This window comes from Lissotriton helveticus, chromosome 1_1, assembly GCF_964261635.1.
Source record: "Lissotriton helveticus chromosome 1_1, aLisHel1.1, whole genome shotgun sequence".
In the NCBI taxonomy this organism is placed as follows: domain Eukaryota; kingdom Metazoa; phylum Chordata; class Amphibia; order Caudata; family Salamandridae; genus Lissotriton; species Lissotriton helveticus.
Window position 1 is genome coordinate 2120899931 of NC_136057.1, and position 17548 is coordinate 2120917478.

Here is a 17548-nt window from a genome sequence, read left to right on the forward strand (position 1 = left end):
AAAGTATCACAGCAACCACAAGCTGGGGACCGCGGGTCAGATGGCAGTGGGTTTTCATTCTGGCTCGTGTGTAATATTAGCGCTTTACAAACTGCACCAATGTGCATTCTGTGTAGTTTGTGTCAGCGCTTTACCATACCGAGGCATTACGAATACCAACCTGAGGGTGGCGCTTAAGATACAGTGCCTGTGCCGGACCTGTTGGCTTCGCTGCTGGTTTGCGAGGGGTTTGACGGTGTTTCTGGTACTGTCTGACTTCCAGAATGTCCCTTGGTGGGCGGTGTATTTTTTCTGAAGCGGTAAATGCGGGGGCGTAGTCATTTCGAAGTTGCAGAGGTGTGTTTTTCATCTGCGTCGCCCCTCTCTCCCCTCACTTTGGGTTCTTACTACAGACTTTAACAAGCACTCACCTGCTATCTCCAATGATTCATGCTAGCTGCCCGCACCAACACAAAACGAGAAAGAAGAACCAAACGGCAGACAAAGCGATCGCTTTCACTTTCCCGATTGCTTGAAAAACAAACAAGCAGCACTGAAAGCGATCGTTTTTGCGATCGCTATAGTAACAAGCGGAAGCTTGTAAAGTAATAGTATGTTTTCCAGCACAACTAAGACAATGCTGGGTCCTTGTACCCGAACGCCCATATTTTGTCCTGAAAGTAGCTTTTTTTTTTTTAAATATAGGCTCAAGTAGGAAATGTGTAGGCAGCCCCAGCGCTATTTAAACGTCGAAAAAACACTTCATTCTTCTGATGCTCGTTCAAGTACAACCTGAATCACTGATCACTCTCCTTCAAGTACAACCAATATTGCCAACTCCATGCACAACATGCAAGTACAACATTGATTTTTCAAGTACAATATGGGCGCAGGAAAGGGGTTTCGCCTCTGCATGGGGCTGGCGGTCTCCCAGCAGAGGCGTCGGCACTCTACCCGTTCAAGCAGTTTCGAAATCAATACGAAAATGTACAGCGTCACGTGCGGGGTTTGTTAATTATGATTCTTTCTGTGTTTAGGAGGAAAGGGTCGATTTTTAAACTCTTAAGCGATTCTGCGTTGTTGCATTACGAGGTGCTAAGTGCAAAGTTACTCACTGATCTTGGATCAGACCAGCTGCCTTGTGAAGGAGGGGGCAAAGGGCAGACAGGGGAGAGAAATCGGCAGAGTGGAGCTCACATTTCAACCCTCTCAGCTACAGAACGTGGAAGAAAAACAAGCGGCCCAACGGAACGAGGGAGAGGAGGGGGGACCACGCCCCCAACCAGATGGCACACTGCACACAATTAAGTGCGAGCGGAGGGAAACTGTAATTAGGCGCTGCTGCCTCGGGACTACACGGAAGTGACCACAGGGCATACTGCCAATAGAAACCAAGAAAACAACAGCAATGCCTAACTTAAACCAATCACGAGGGGCAGGAGAAATTACATGAAGGTGAAGCCAATATAGAGATTACTTTAGTCTCGCTGAGACAGCGCATGCAGCGCATGCGCTGCCAAACACGAGACCTAAAAAATCATCAACAGTAAAACTACAGCTAAGTACCATTATATATTTAAGCTCATTATTATTTTCTTCAATTTCAGGTCCACAGTTTGAAAAAGCAATTTGATAAATCTGCTTTGTGACTGTGGCCATTCACTTTTCATAGAGTGAATGAGAACCTGTCATTTGTGTGATTGAGAGGGTGCTGAATCAACTTCTTACATTCATTATTGAGTGCAGGACAGAGACATAACATATGCAGGATTGAGTCTTGCTTATAATCACGGAGTCTACATTTGGAACAAGGGATTTTGTGGAAACATAAAAAATCGGACACTCATCAATTTACGTTACAGTCTCAAGGGATAATTGTTTCCGAAGTAACATCGAGTGTAACTAAGGGCCATATTATCAAGAAAGGGCGATACATTATCGCCGCTTTTATCAGCAGGAAACTGCCGCTAAATCGGCGATAATGGACTTGATGATATGCCCTTGTGAATTCCCATAGAAGCCCAGGTTCTGGTGTTAACCTGGGCTTCTATGGGAATTCACCAGGGCATATTATCAAGCCCATTATTGCCGCTTTAGCGGCAGATTCCTGCCGATAAAAGCAGCGATAATGTATCGACCTTTCTAGATAATATGGCCCACAATTCATAAGAGGTGAAAAACAATGCAGGCATGAGATCGCTTTCGTAAATCAATTTTGTCATCAACATGTGAAATTGTAGCACTTATTCACATTTTTTTAAACTGATTCACACTAATTACCATTTTCAATGATCATTCAAATACAACGTTCTCACAGCATAAAAATATATATTCTTGTATGGGTTTCTATTATCATTTCTGGTTTTATGAATTTCTGCCCATATATATTGGTTCAAAGGCAAGGTTGGATAATTCTTGAGTTTATAGCATAGCTTAAGGAATGTCGGTTGGTGTGCCAGCTTTTGCCTTAGCAGACCAAATTACAATCTTATCTGAGCATTTGATTACAAATAGAAGGACTGTATAGTAACCTGTAAATATTATAAAACATAAGATGGAGACATTTGGCAGGTTTCACTCTTGGCTTTATCCAGCCACGGCCCTTGTGGGTAAAAGCGGTGAGGCCTGGTTGGGGAGGGCTTCAACAGACGACAGTGAGGGTAAATTAAATAAATATTTATTTTCCCCCGTCCTCTGTTGAGCTCACCCCCCACACCCCCCCACACCCGACCGCACTGCTCTTACCTGCACAGACCGCAGCTGGCTGTATCAGCTGCAATACGTTTTTGAATTCATATGTTAGGGCATTACTTTTTATGACCTGTAATAATGGTTGGAAAGAATGTCTACTCAAATTCTTACCTAAGATCTCAAAGGCAATCTCCAGTGATGGCGCTCTAGAATTAATTGAGGACAGCTATTTGCGGACACTACCACGCTTGTCTAAAATTATTCTAAGATACTAGTTGTTTGCAACTATTGAACAAGTAGCAAGTTTTCTTTATGTTTCTACCAATAACAGCACTTAAGTTTTGTTTAGTTTGAGCTTAATGTAATATTAGTTACACTTGTCTAAGTTGTGATCAGTCTTTGAAATCCTATTGGTGCTTTCCATAGAAGAACAATGTGATCTGTACATTGAGAGGACGTTATCAGTTGCCCCCAATCTTCGATGAGTGAAATACCAAATCATTGAGTGCATTATTGAGATCTACTCCATACAATTTGAATAAAAGGGCTGTAAACATACACCCTTGATTATGCCCGCTTCTTGTATGTATTTTAGCTGAGACTGTGAAGCTGGCACTCACTTTGACTCTAGTCATGTTTTAGTGTAAACATCCGGATTGCACGTAGGAGTGGTGGGGGTATGCCTCACTGATTAAGCTTGTGCCAGAGGTGCTTACAGAGATTTTATCAAAGGCGGGCATCAAGTCAACAAAGCAGGCATTTGATATTATTCAGTGTAAAATGATGTTTCAATTAAGACAGCACGTGATGCTGTACCGGATCCATGTAATAAACCTAATGAGTGTAAATACCATGGTCATAAATCCGGGTCAGGACACCGGCTCAGAATTATGCATTATGTTTAAACAAGCCTGGTTGTAAATCATTAGAGGCAGCAGCACCATCAGTTTTTAATGATTTGAAATAGCTGAGAGTTTGGATAGTGGTAAAACTATGTTGCTAATTTATGCATCTCACCCAAACACATAGGGTATTCTACCCCCATAAAACTGGTTCAGATTTTTGGTGCACGCTTTCACTGTATGAATATTATCTCTGACCATCATGATGGTGTTCTCCAGGATATGTTTACACTTCTGAGTCCCACAAATGAATAGACTTGACTATAGGTTCCAAACTATAAAGAACACGCATTGGAATTTTAACTTCATACTTCATAAATTCTGATAAAGACCACACAGCAGAAGGCGTTCTTTTGAACATGGTACATGCCGAGTGATTGCATACTGTTATCAAGGCAAAACTAAAGTGCAGAAGATGGAGCAGGAGAAAAATTATACAATTCTAAGATTGGAATTTGAGAGTGATAATTAGTCAGGATTGTGAGAGAGATTTCTGTATATCAGAAATGAACAGTATGTACTCACTTAGAGATGGAAGAAAGGAAACTTACCAGAAAGAGTTACATTTATAAAAAATAATTGGTATGAGTGCAAACATTATAGACATCTCGTGCTAATATGTGGAAACTAGAAAAGAAATGCACTTGTTTAAAATGTTATATAGAGATACACATTCGAAATGTGATGCTGATTAACTCAGAAAAGATGTAATAGACATACATTGGGTAAGCTGCAATGAAACAAATGCCTCAGAATTATGACACTAGTAAGTCATTAGAGAAGTTCAAGAAGCAAGTAGATGTTATAGAATGACACCACCTCAAGCCTCAATGATCTATAATGAAGCGTACAGGTGGTTGGTTAAGTGCTTACTATAAAATTAAGAACGCTTTTTCCAGAGTACAGAAAAAGCAGCATTCCTGAATCGTAGATGCAAGCACATATGGGCACATTTCTAAATAAAGATAAAAAACAAACAAAGCAGAATACACTGAATTGGCTGATATGTTTGATTAGTTCACAACAACGCATTTAGCTATCATGGCAATCAGATCTCTAAATTCATGACCACATTTTTGAGGAAGACGAAGACAGATTTATTTTGCACACTAATGAATATAAGCAGGACTGAAAGCTGAAATCAGTGTAGCCATGAAGTCAATATGCTATTAATCTCCATAACGCGGAATGCTACAAAATCATACAATCAAGTTCAATAGGAGTATCTACTGTTTACTATGATAAAAGGAGCTTAAATGATATTTTCCAATACAAATACTTATTTTCATCAGAATCCCAAAGCGTCATATGAGAAGATCATAATATAGCATCTGCTCATCTGAATTACTGAAAAACTGAATTCACATTATAAGTGGATGATTTAAAAGTCTACCATGCAGGTCTAGACATAGCTCTGGCCATATCAGAAGTTATTGTGAAAAGGAAAAACTATTTTAAATATCATTCAGTTGCTAAAGGAAATAAAGTCTCATTCCTGCTCATTAAGAAAACTCGCATGCACAGAAATATGTATTATCGACAATTTTAATGAGAGGTAAAAAAAATATTTCAAATGTAAAGTGAAGAAGAGAAGAAAGGCCAGAGCTTAATAGGCCGCTGAAGATTGTTGCTGATTGGTAAAATCAGTGGTATTAAATTGAATATCTTTCTATGACATTTTTCTAGAGGCATGCTTTGGCTATTAAAGTCTGAAAAACGTGCCATCAATGATTAAATCAGCGATTCCAAGATCATTTCTCTGAAAAAGATTTGAGATTATAAATGCCAACCTGCAAGCATCTATATTATTAGATTACTATGCAGACAGCACGAACACATGTACTATCAACTGGAGAAATTGTTAGATGTCATCTCAATTATCTTACCCAGAGCTCCTTACATAACTTTCTTTATATGTAAGTCTTTTTATCAAATTTTCCATGAATAGTGAAATTTGAGAACAGCAATGAATAAAACTGATCTCTGTATTTGCTCTTACTAACAATAACACCATGTTTTTCCAATATTCTAAGAGAACATACACTAGCAAACTGCATCAAAGTCTGCTACTATTGAATTGCAGTAGTTATTTTCAAAATTGGTATTCCTCTTGAAGTAGCAAACTCGAGGATTCAGTTATAGTTCTATAAAATATTTACATATTAAGCTATATTCACTACTGATGATCTCTTTCAAAATAGGGATGACAATAGAGTAGGGGTTCTGTCTACCCATAGGAACAGTATTTCAGGGGAAGATCCCCAAATTGGGGTGGGCATTAGTTTGATGGTGGTGAGGGAGAATGGCCTTATAAAATCCCCTTTAGTAAGATCCTCCTTTCCCAATAGCACCTCTGGACTGAAAGGTTTGGGCAATGTCAATTTGCCCATCATCCCTGCTTATTCTGAAGCCACAACTCAGGGGCATTCCAAACCAAATCTGCCCATAGTTTCTTGGAATATAGCGGGATTATCTTCTAAAACTACTTCAACTGAGTGATCTGCATATATTGAAAACTAAAATATCTGGTTATTCCAGGAAACTTGGTCCCTGGAGCAAGGTTACCATCCCGGGTTTTTAAATTTCTCTAAAGTAGCATTGGGGGGACAGAGAGGTAGACCGATAGGTGGACTTACATGTTGGGCTAGACAGCAAGCAGGTTACAAGGTGGAGAAAGTATATATTGATAGTCCGGACATCATGGCTATATGGCTATGTTTGGCACAATCACCACATATTTTGATAATTAACGTTCATGCAAGAGTGTTGCCGGGTGGTAGAGATTCCAACATAATTACGCTTCTTGAGAGTTTTATTGAAAGTAATAGGGGATGGTGTAACCTGATAATAGGATGAGATTTTAACTGCTCCTTTAAGCCCCTAGATCAAGATGATGGTAACCTCAGTATAGAGAAGGATGCTCAGTGGATTATTCCACAACTGGATTTATGTCCAATTAGAAAGTGGGCTGAGGCCGCCTTGCGGCTGAAAGGGCTGTGCTTGGAATGAGGTGTGAGGGCAGTAATTGGGAAGTCCCAGTCGGATAGACTACATATTCCTTAATATAGAATTCTGGTCACCCCTAATGGATATGGAAGTCCAGGAGCGGAATGAATGTGATCATAATCCTCTGATGTTATCAATGGAGGTTTTGGGTCTAATTAACGCCAACGACCAGCCTGCAGAGCTGCCTACAGCAGCTGTCATGCTTACTAATGATTCCAGGAGAGTTAGATGGGCTGTGATTATTGACAACAATGGGGACCTAGAACAGATGAAGATAATGGTTGCTCGCTCGGTAGCTACCCTTCAAAATTGTGATACGCAGGAGGACATCAATGCAATTGTTCTCCAGATCCACAATGATTTGTTTTCGAAACTTAACGTTTTTTTTAAACCTAAAAGATGGATGTCAAAAGCGTGCCCAAAGGCAGTGTCCTAGTATAACAAATTGTGTAGAGAGGCTTACAAGTTACTATCAAGAACCATTAGATCTAAAATCATGGGTGATATTAAAAAGGCAAGAATCGGGTACAAGAAAACGGAATATCTAGCAAAGAAGGATTGGGATGAGCAACGCTGGCAAGCTCTGTTTATTGCCAGTAAAGGAAAAAAAACATGGTAAGAGTTTGGCAGGTTGTTAAATGGCGTAGTGGTGTACTAATCCGAACACCAGTTAATCATGTAGTCCCTGAGTTGTGGGCCTCGCATCATGAGGTGCAGTTTACCACTTCCGCTCATAGTAATGACCTCTTTCAAATGTCCACTCCTACTACAGCTTTGCATTTTACTAGATTAGAAGTTGCATCTGTTCTTAAAATGATCCTGAGAGGTAGGGCCCCAGGTCCTGATTGCATTCCGGCGGACATGTTTTTGCACGATAAAGAAGCTTGGGTAACCTACATACAGATACTGGCCAATGCAATAGCGAGGGGTGCCCCCATTCCAGACACTTGGTTTGGTGCTGAAATTCTCCCGCTATATAAAAGAGGGTGACCATTCCCTACCAGGTAAATACAGGCCGATAAGTCTTATTGATTCCATCCAAAAGATTGTTGCCAGGCCAGTGTTGGCAGGCATCCAGACCTGGATAGATGGAATGGATATCCTGTCCCCACTACAGGCGATGTTCCACCCATCCCCTAGCACTATAGACCAGGCTTTTAGACTTATGCTAATTTATTGGCGGGTTGTTATTATCGGAGGGGGCTCAATGTATGCAGCTTTTGTCGACCTCAAATCCGCATTTGACTTGGTCCCTCAAACCAAAATGTGGAGCCCTTTTGTGGATATGGAGATGCCATTAGAATTACTGGCCATTTTAGTTAAATTACATAAGTTTAACTATGCACAGGTATGCTGGGGTATGCATGGGAATGTTAGCGGCAGGTTCTCTGTCACTAAGGGGGTAAGACAACGGTGCGTATTGGAACCAACCCTGTTGTCTTTATTTATTAACAGGGTGGATCAGTATTTTTCTACCTATCATACAGTTGCCCCCACACTAGCTGGTATGCTCATGTTCGCGGACGATACCTTGACCTTTCAAAGATCCAGAAAGGGTTGCAGTCCACCCTGTCTCAATTTGAGGTCTTTTGCCATGATAATGAGCTAGTGGTAAATGTGGAGAAAGCCAAGTTAATGGTTTTCCGCAAACATAAAGCTATAAAAGGGAGTCTTTATGAATAACGTCATCCTGGAGAAGACAGACGTATTTACTTATCTGGGGACCACACTAGGTAGGAGATTAAAAGGGAGTCTTTATGAATACCGTCATCCTGGAGAAGACAGACGTATTTACTTATCTGGGGACCACACTAGGTAGGAGATTGAATTGGAAACCCCAGATCTAGATGCTTGTCCTCAAACACACCCAACTAGCTGGAGCGCTCATTAAAGAACATAGGCTTTCACATACCAAGCCCATTGCCCCTGCCTTAAAGATTTATAATTCTAAAATTAGCTCTTCAGTATTGTATGGTTCTGAGCTTTGGGGGTGTGAGGATTCATCAACTCTTACTGCTGCTCAAAACAAATTTATGAGAGCTCGGGTAGGCCTCCCACAATCAACACCACTCACGCCCTTATATTTAGACTTGGGTTGCAACACCATTGAGGCTACAGCGCGTTTTAGACCCATTGCACTTTCGAGAAGGCTCTGGATTACTCCTGAGCTTTTCTTGTATGCTAAAGCTCTCTATGAAGTACGGGGGCAAATTGCCTACGTAGGATTTCTTGGTTAAACAAAGTAAAAACTACTTTATTAGATATGGGGATGAGTAGTTTGTGGGAGGACCCTGATAACATATTTCCGTCAAAAAAAGAGTTTAAGGCATCATATTGGAACATGGTCAAGACTAAGAGCTTCTCACCCGTAACAAGATCCATTTTGTCAAGAGGATTTTTGGAGTTCAAACCTGATACTGAGTTCGAAGCTTATTGGGATGTCATTACCAAACCGAGTGACAGGAAGATGTACCACCAATTTAGGGTGGGTTCCCTCCCCATAAAAGCCTTCACAAGTAGTTGACATCCCCCGTCAGATGACAAATGCATTACATGTCCTGCACAGATCGAAACATTAGCTCAGACTTTTTTTGTATGTCCAGCCTATAAGATTCCTAGGAAAAAATGGCTTGAACCAATTTGTTCTAATCTGGGAGCAAGATCACGCATGAAAGCATTAAGAATTCTGAAGACAAACACACAGGAATCCATAGTGATTGCAGTTGCAAATTTTTGGAGTTGAATGTTGGTCATCCTTACTATACAGATGAAGGTATACCTATCCTGTCAGATTTAACTAATGTTTTAGTCCCAATGCTTGGAACTGTAGTCCTACTTTTCATTAGACACATTTACTGGCACTTCAATTGCGTGCTCATCGGTCAACAAAAAATTGTGCGAAAAGTATTTGCTAGTCATGCTCCCGTGTGTTTTATGTAATTTATTACTTATTAATTAATCTTTTAAATCGTGTGTTCAACAAATTTTTCTTTTACCCTATTGTGGGCCATTTTTAGTAATAAGTTGGTCATGGAATTTTACACATTTTTGCTATTATGTATTTTTAAATTGTAGTAATATTATGTCTTTTATGATTGTATTAATCGAAATAAAGACTACCTGAACTGAACTGAACATATTATGTGCTATTTCTGCAAGCTGGCTTAACCAAAAATGATGTTGCCACAAAAAATAAAATTATGTCAATAAACAAATCATTATATTTCTTAATATATTGATGTTCTTCAAGATTGGATTGGATAAAAGGTATTGATCCTATGAATTGGGAGACAAGGTCTTCATTGCTCAATGGAAATTGATCCTCATAACATTTACTTGAAACTGCAAGTTCCTTCTGCTCTCAAAATATACAATATCCCTGAACCTATGACTTATGCTTGTGGAATGTCGTCATTTGTGTTAATTTAGTCTGAAAATTAAAATCAAGCTTATGAGATATCTAGCTTGCTGATTCACTGGCCAACGAATCTGAATGCACATTTCAGAGGAGACAGAAAGTCCGCCAGTTTTTATGTAGAAAATTGCTGTAGGAAATGACGATCTTTTCATGTTGTCTCTCCCCACTATTTTTGCTCTATATGTTTTGCTGGCATTAAAATTCTGTGCCTATATTCACTGGTAAACAGGCGTAAAGTGTCTTCGCTACCACATTTAACATGACAAAATGTCAACGCTTTTCTTTAAAAAAATCAAGAGGTACTTGGAAACTTTTTGGAACTTTTTGACATCCAGTCTTTCACCATGACTATTCGACTCCATTCGGGTATTATCACGGTTGGCCTCAAATCATCCCTAGGTGCTGTGTACTGCTTCCATAGACTACCAGTGGCACCTGGTTCTTTTTGGTGCTAGTTTTACTTAAAACTTAAAAAATTCATATAGCCAGTTCTCCTTATTGGCTTTCTGTTGTTTTAATGTCATTTCGTTTAGTACATTAAGGGCCAGATGTAAAACTCTTTTATCAACTGCCCGTTTGCGACTGCTGAAAAGGTGTGTGGTATGTACAAACCCAATTTTGGGAGTCAGCAACCTAATACTAACTCACAATATAGGGTTTGCCAATTGCTATTAGGAAGGGGCACGCCAAGGGCGTCCCTTCTTATTAGTGAGTCGCACTGGTATGTGCGATTGTTTTGCAACCGCAAAGGCAGTTGCAAAATAATTTCAGTTGCCACCTACTTCAAGTAGATGGTAAGGCAATTGCAAATAGAAGGGTGCCCAGGAGACCCTTTCCCCTTTGAGTTGGGCAGTGAAAATATTTGTTAAGAGCAGGCAGTGCTCCCATGGAAAAATGCCTACTCTTAAACAAGGAAACAGAAATGTTTGATTTTTCTTTTTTAAAGGCATCCCATTTCCCTTTATGGAAAACGTACTGCTTTATTTAAAAAGAAGTCACAAACCTGGTGGTCCCCTGCAGGCCACCATCTCTATAAGTACTAGCCATTCCCTATGGGTAGCAAATTGTGACCTGCCTCATTAATATTGATGAGGCATGTCATTTGCAGACCCATTGGTAATCACAAACAGTGTCTCAGACACTGTTGTACATTCCATTTTGTGAGTCACAAAATTACAAATTGCGACTAGCAAAATGAAATGGTTGTACATCTGGCCCTTTACCCTTTTTTCTCATTTGAATTGGGACTTCTATTTTTTGGTGGTTTGACTTTATTGCCATTTGGGTACTGCATTAATATGTTTCACATTGCACTAAGTTAAGCTTGTCTTCTCTGTGTTACAGCCAGTAGCGTAGCTAGACCATTTGCCGCCCATGGCAGTCGGGGAGCTTGCTGCACGTGATGGCTGCAGGTGAGAGTGCGGGGGAGGGGGTGGCGGCTGCTGCCCCAGGTTATGCTGGTGACTCTGAGAGTTCACCCTGTAATTATTTGTTGAGATGGGGAGTCGTCAACCTCTAATAATAATCCACTTTCAAACATTTGCCAAGCAGTCAATAATGATATTTTGAATAATATTACAGGAACCCTCTTGAGGGCACTGATGGATATGAAATACTGAATTGCGTGTATGCCAAATCTTTCACCCTCTTGTCAACAGAGCGCACTCTATATGGCGTCTTCGCCACTTGCGTTAGGAACTGTGAGCAGAATCTAGACTTGGCATTTTTCCATATGGACTGTGTGTTGTGCACAGGCCTTGCCTTTAGCCAGGGCCTACAATCAGTAACTATGTCCTCATAGGCCCGTGTACAAAGCATTCATCCTGCCCAAACATATAAAGTATATTTTTCATTATATTTCCAGGTTTCAAAAATAATACATCCATAGATAGTGCATTCAAGAGCTTTGTAGAAAGGTAGAACATAAAAAGAGGGAAGTAAGGACCGACTTTTTTGTTCTATTATATGAACTGGAATTGGAGAATCTAAATGAGCCTTTTTTGGGTAGGTGCTGTTTATATTGTTTATTTTTCTTTGCTATAGTTTTATTTTATTACAAAAAAAAGCATTAGTGGGACTGTCCACTAGAAACCTGTATCGCAATATAACATAACATGATCTGCTGTTCATTAGAACTTGTGCAATATGGTTATTCATCAAGCTAGAGGCAATGTTCTAGTCATTATCAGCCATTTATTTAGAAAGCTCTCAGTCACTCCAAAGAGCATCATGGCACTGGGATGTCAAACCACCAGCTGATCAAAAGTCAGACATAGTGAAAGGACAGAGACTAATCAGCAAAATTACCACACAACATGAAATGGTACTGTCTCCCGATTGCACAACCAGTAGTGACACCGCAGACGGATGTATGACGTTACAACGCATGCCATTACGATGCAGGTTTTACAACGCAAGTCGTTACAACGACTTGTGTTGGGGGGCGCTGGATAGTGAATAGTTTAATTTACTATTCCAAATCCAGTCCCCATGGATAGTAGGGAAGGTGTTGGATAGTAATTAAACTATTCCCTATCCTAGAGCGCCCTCCAGAGCAATTCGTTGTAATGACTTGTGTTGTAAAAGTTGCGTCGTAATGGTAGTGCGTTGTAAAAGTTGTGTTGTAAAGGATGATTCCCACCGCAGACAACCCATAAACCGAGTTTATGGACAAGAGCTGAGAAAAGTGGATATAACATATATTTTATTACATGTGGAGGGATAAAGTTATCTTTATATCTGAAATGCATTGCGTTAAATGAGGTGTGGCACTTTGCAGTAGTACTCAAACAACCTTTTTTGCTTATGTATTTAACCGCTACAGCCTTTTCTCTGAACAACGCTCTGATACATTTGAGTCATGCTTGTGCTTTATAAAACTCCCTATGTAAATAAATAAAATATAAAATTACTAATAACCAAAATTACATTTACGATTTGCACTCTTTTCCAAAGATAAACAGTGTTGTTAGCTTTGTTTGAAAGGTAGGATGTCTAAAAAAACATCCACTTGCAAAAGAGAACATGTTAAAATGGAAGTCAGCTGTAGTGTAGGGATTTCTGCATCCTATATAACATCCATAATACATAGTAATAGGAAATTAAGGGGCCCATCATGATAACGGGCGGATCGCCACCGCCCGTATGGTGGTGGCAATCCGCCCGCCAAAAACCACTGGCCGCCTCTAATTTCCCCCACCACATTACCATGGCGAGGGGGATCCCGGCGGACGGTCCGCCGGTTTTCCATCGGTAGGCAATCCGCCCGATTGCCTACCGGGCGGAAAAGTAGTACATATGGGGGTGGTGTTACTCATTGTGAATTGAAAATAGTAAATCAGAATGCCCCAGAGTCCAACACATTCCCCAATGTTGGAAGTGGGAATAGTATATCGAACTCTCCAACAAATAAAAAAATAATTTCCTAAAATTTGAATGTAACAAATTATTTATATGCTTGTAGATTTATATGTAACTAGCTTACACTTTTAACAGGTAAAACAAATGTATTTGTCAAGATATTTAAAGTTTAACTTTATTTTCAGATAAACTGATAAAAATTTATTTATGTTTTGTAAATTAAATATATATCTTAATCTAGAAGTCATAATATTTTTGTTAATTGTAAATTAAGGTACATATTGTTTTAAAGACCAATTGCAAGATAACTTTATTTTAACTATAGTTTAGCATTCCTGATCCAGGTTGAGCGAAGTTCCTGTTCTGGAGCGAGCACTGAGGGAGGCCACAGCAGTGCGGCACCAGCGTCTGGCCCAGGAGCCCGAGTGCCTCAGCTCTTGCTCCCGGTCCTCAAACATCAGCCCCCCTCCCACTGGCCGAGACTATCAAGCAGGCTTGGCCAGGTGAGGTGATTTCCACACCCCCGGGGCTCTGCAGCTGCAGCATGCTGAGCTTGTCCAGGATCACGGCTGCCAGTTTTAGATCCCGTATGGACCCGTTGGGGTTATTTTTCCCCTTACAGCCTCTCCAGCCATCAGCCTTCAGTTATTCCCACCCAACAATTGCCTTCAATAGGTAATGATTATATCGGAGCACCAGAGGATGCAGTGGCAGACGTAGGCAGCAAGCAACCCCCTTAGCAACACCAACAGCAAGGCAAAGAAAGGTGAGGTGGTGGTGCACACAGGGCGCACAAAGGAACCATATCCAGAAAGGGGGGAGCTGTGAGCACATGTGCATAAAAGGCACCTGAGTTTGACACAGTGCGGCCTGCAGCCTTGTGCCACTTATCTCTCTAAGGGCCTGCCCCCAGCCTCAGCCCTCTTTTGGCTCCCAGGCTGCCCTTCCATCGGTCATCTTTGGGTGCCCATCCTCAACTCTACCTCAACCTCTACATCCTTTACCCGTGGTCACTTATAGAGACAGCTTCAAGACCTGATTGTGCACCCAAAGGGGCTGGGAAACTTAGAAAGGAATCAAACATCCATGTGGCACTCTGTGTTCTCTGACCCCGGGTGCTTGTGCTCCCCTCTGCCCTGCAGCAAGGAAGTCAGGTAGAGTGGCGAGGGGGCGTAGGTCTACCAGAAAACCAAAGGCAGCACCCAAGCAAACATTAAAAAGCAAAAGTGAAATCCCTAAATACCCTTCCCTAAAGACCCATGTCTTCAATAGTAATAAATGTGGACGCGTAGTGCAACATGGGCTCCTACCCTGGTCCACCAGAAAACCACATAAATCAGCAAAACACCAAAAAGAGAGGTGCCTGTGCATCACAAAATGAGAACCCAGAAGCTGTCAAGGAACCACCACGTGCAAAAAGAATCAGGGTCCAGTTTTGTACAAAGAGGACATCCGCCCGGGCACCCCATCATAAAGGAAGTCAGTCCATCGGCTCTGGAGCCACAGAGTGAACTCAATAATGATATCTGAGGCTTCCTAGTGCAGCTCAAGAAGCCCAAATCACCAACTACAACATAGACAAAACCAACCAGGATGCATGATTTAGATCACACACGGACTTTGGGCTTGCCAAACATGGTTGGCTCAAGGATAATCCACCTAACATGAATCAACATTCAAAAGCAAACAAAGGGCTACCTCAATTCCCCATGACTCAGGTTCCAGCCCAGAACCAAGAAAGGCCAAGCACTGGTGGACCTCTCCTCCCCTATCATTGAACCAAAAAGAGGAAGCCTAAGCTCCCTGGAGAAGGACAGAGATAGAGTTATCACTCGCCAGCTATTGGGCAGAGTGATTCCATTAAGCCGGGAGATACAAGTGATAAAAGGAATGTTGAACCCTGAGAAAGAAAGTAGGAATTCAACAGAGGATAGGGAAATAGCCCTTGCCCACAAAGCTTTTAGCAGACACCTCAAGCCTCTATGTCACTACAGCCCCCTTACCACCCAGACACAATAAACATGTGTAAGATAAAAGAGAAGAAGGATAGAGTCATGCAAGAACACAAACAAAAACAACTACCCACGAGGAAGGGCCTTGAAAATGACAACATCATTGAAGATCCAAAACTTACCCCCCAAGTCAGCCCCCCGACAACTGCTTTGGTAACATTGGAAAGATTAGACGGAAGTCAAACTAGTGGGGCATGGCCAGAAGAAATCACTCACGATGCTCTTTGTTGTGCTGGTGCTCGAACTTTTCAAGCACCTGCTTCACCTATAATCAGGAACTTGAGCAAGCCGTCAGAATGACAGAACAGCAAACAGCGATAATACTGCAAATGGCAGCAATCGTAAATGTCAACAAAATATTGGATACTAAGACCAATGTGAGATTTTTACACGCAGATAAGCTGGAAGTGTACATTTCTACACTGCAAACATTCGCCACCTTAATCATAAGTAAAGATGGCAAGCTGGACACCACACTCAGCTTAATCATTAGAGCCCAAGATTTATAGTGAAAGCAGAACATAAGCAAGATATGCGCACCTGTGGCCCAATAATACTAAAACTAGTAACTCTACCACCAGTAATGATAACCTTGATGGATGACCTGAAAAAGTAAGCCATCTCCCAGGATAGCAACCACAGGCTGACTCAACATCAAAATCCAGGGGCACCATATCCACCCAAGACAGCCTTTATGCCAGCATGTGATTAAACCCAGGAAAGGGAAAGGACACATGCAGAAGCTCCACTCGACAACCTTCACTCAAGTGACAATGATCTACCCCAGATAAGTAATAATGCGAATCAGTCGTGCCCAGAACAGAGGATGTCACAACCATAAACACAAGATATAATCAATAACTAAAAGCCACAGAAAAGGGAGATCTTCCTTCTAAAGAAAAGCAAAAAGATAAAAAAAATACATAAAAGCAATAACTACAACAGGAGATTGACCCTTATCCAATGGTTACGATCAAACTCTGAAGAGGAGCATGGGAGAGCAGAACCGTGCAAACCAAAATCCAAAGAGAACAGCACATCAAGTCAAGAGATGAACGGAGATTTAGACTCCTGAGGCGGAAGCCGGGAGTGGTAGCTGTGTTTTAACATTGTATTGTAACTTGTTTTTGCCTGTGTCACGCTGTTCCCTGGACTCTTCCCCCCTTTCACATTTGCTGAGACTTCCTCGCGCAGCTCTCGATCACGCTGCCGCGGGTGGGGTTCAGTCATAGTCGACCTCTGAGGCGCTAAGTAGGCCACGCCCACTACCAGGAGGCCACGCCCCCTTTTCCTTCTTAAGGCGCACTGATCTGACGAGCGCGCCTTGAGATTTAGACTCCTGAGGCGGAAGCCGGGAGTGGTAGCTGTGTTTTAACATTGTATTGTAACTTGTTTTTACCTGTGTCACGCTGTCCCTGGACACTTCCCCCCTTTCACATTTGCTGAGACTTCCTCGCGCAGCTCTCGATCACGCTGCCGCGGGTGGGGTTCAGTCATAGTCAACCTCTGACGCGCTAATTAGGCCACGCCCACTACCGGGAGGCCACGCCCCCTTTTCCTTCTTAAGGCGCACTGATCTGACGAGCGCGCCTTGAGATTTAGACTCCTGAGGCGGAAGCCGGGACTGGTAGCTGTGTTTTAACCCTTTAGGTGCTGCCGTCGGCCAACGGTCGTCACGGGCACTACCTCCCCAGTGCTGCGTGCGACCGCTGGACGTCCAGTTCAGCACTGGATAATGGACAGCGCAGCACTGGGGAGGTTTGTTTACTAGCTCCTAAGGTGTTAACATTGTATTGTAACTTGTTTTTACCTGTGTCACGCTGTTCCCTGGACACTTCCCCCCTTTCACATTTGCTGAGACTTCCTCGCGCAGCACTCGATCACGCTGCCGCGGGTGGGGTTCAGTCATAGTCGACCTCTGGCACGCTAATTAGGCCACGCCCACTACCGGGAGGCCACGCCCCCTTTTCCTTCTTAAGGCGCACTGATCTGACGAGCGCGCCTTGAGATTTAGACTCCTGAGGCGGAAGCCGGGAGTGGTAGCTGTGTTTTAACATTGTATTGTAACTTGTTTTTACCTGTGTCACGCTGTTCCCTGGACACTTCCCCCCTTTCACATTTGCTGAGACTTCCTCGCGCAGCTCTCGATCACGCTGCCGCGGGTGGGGTTCAGTCATAGT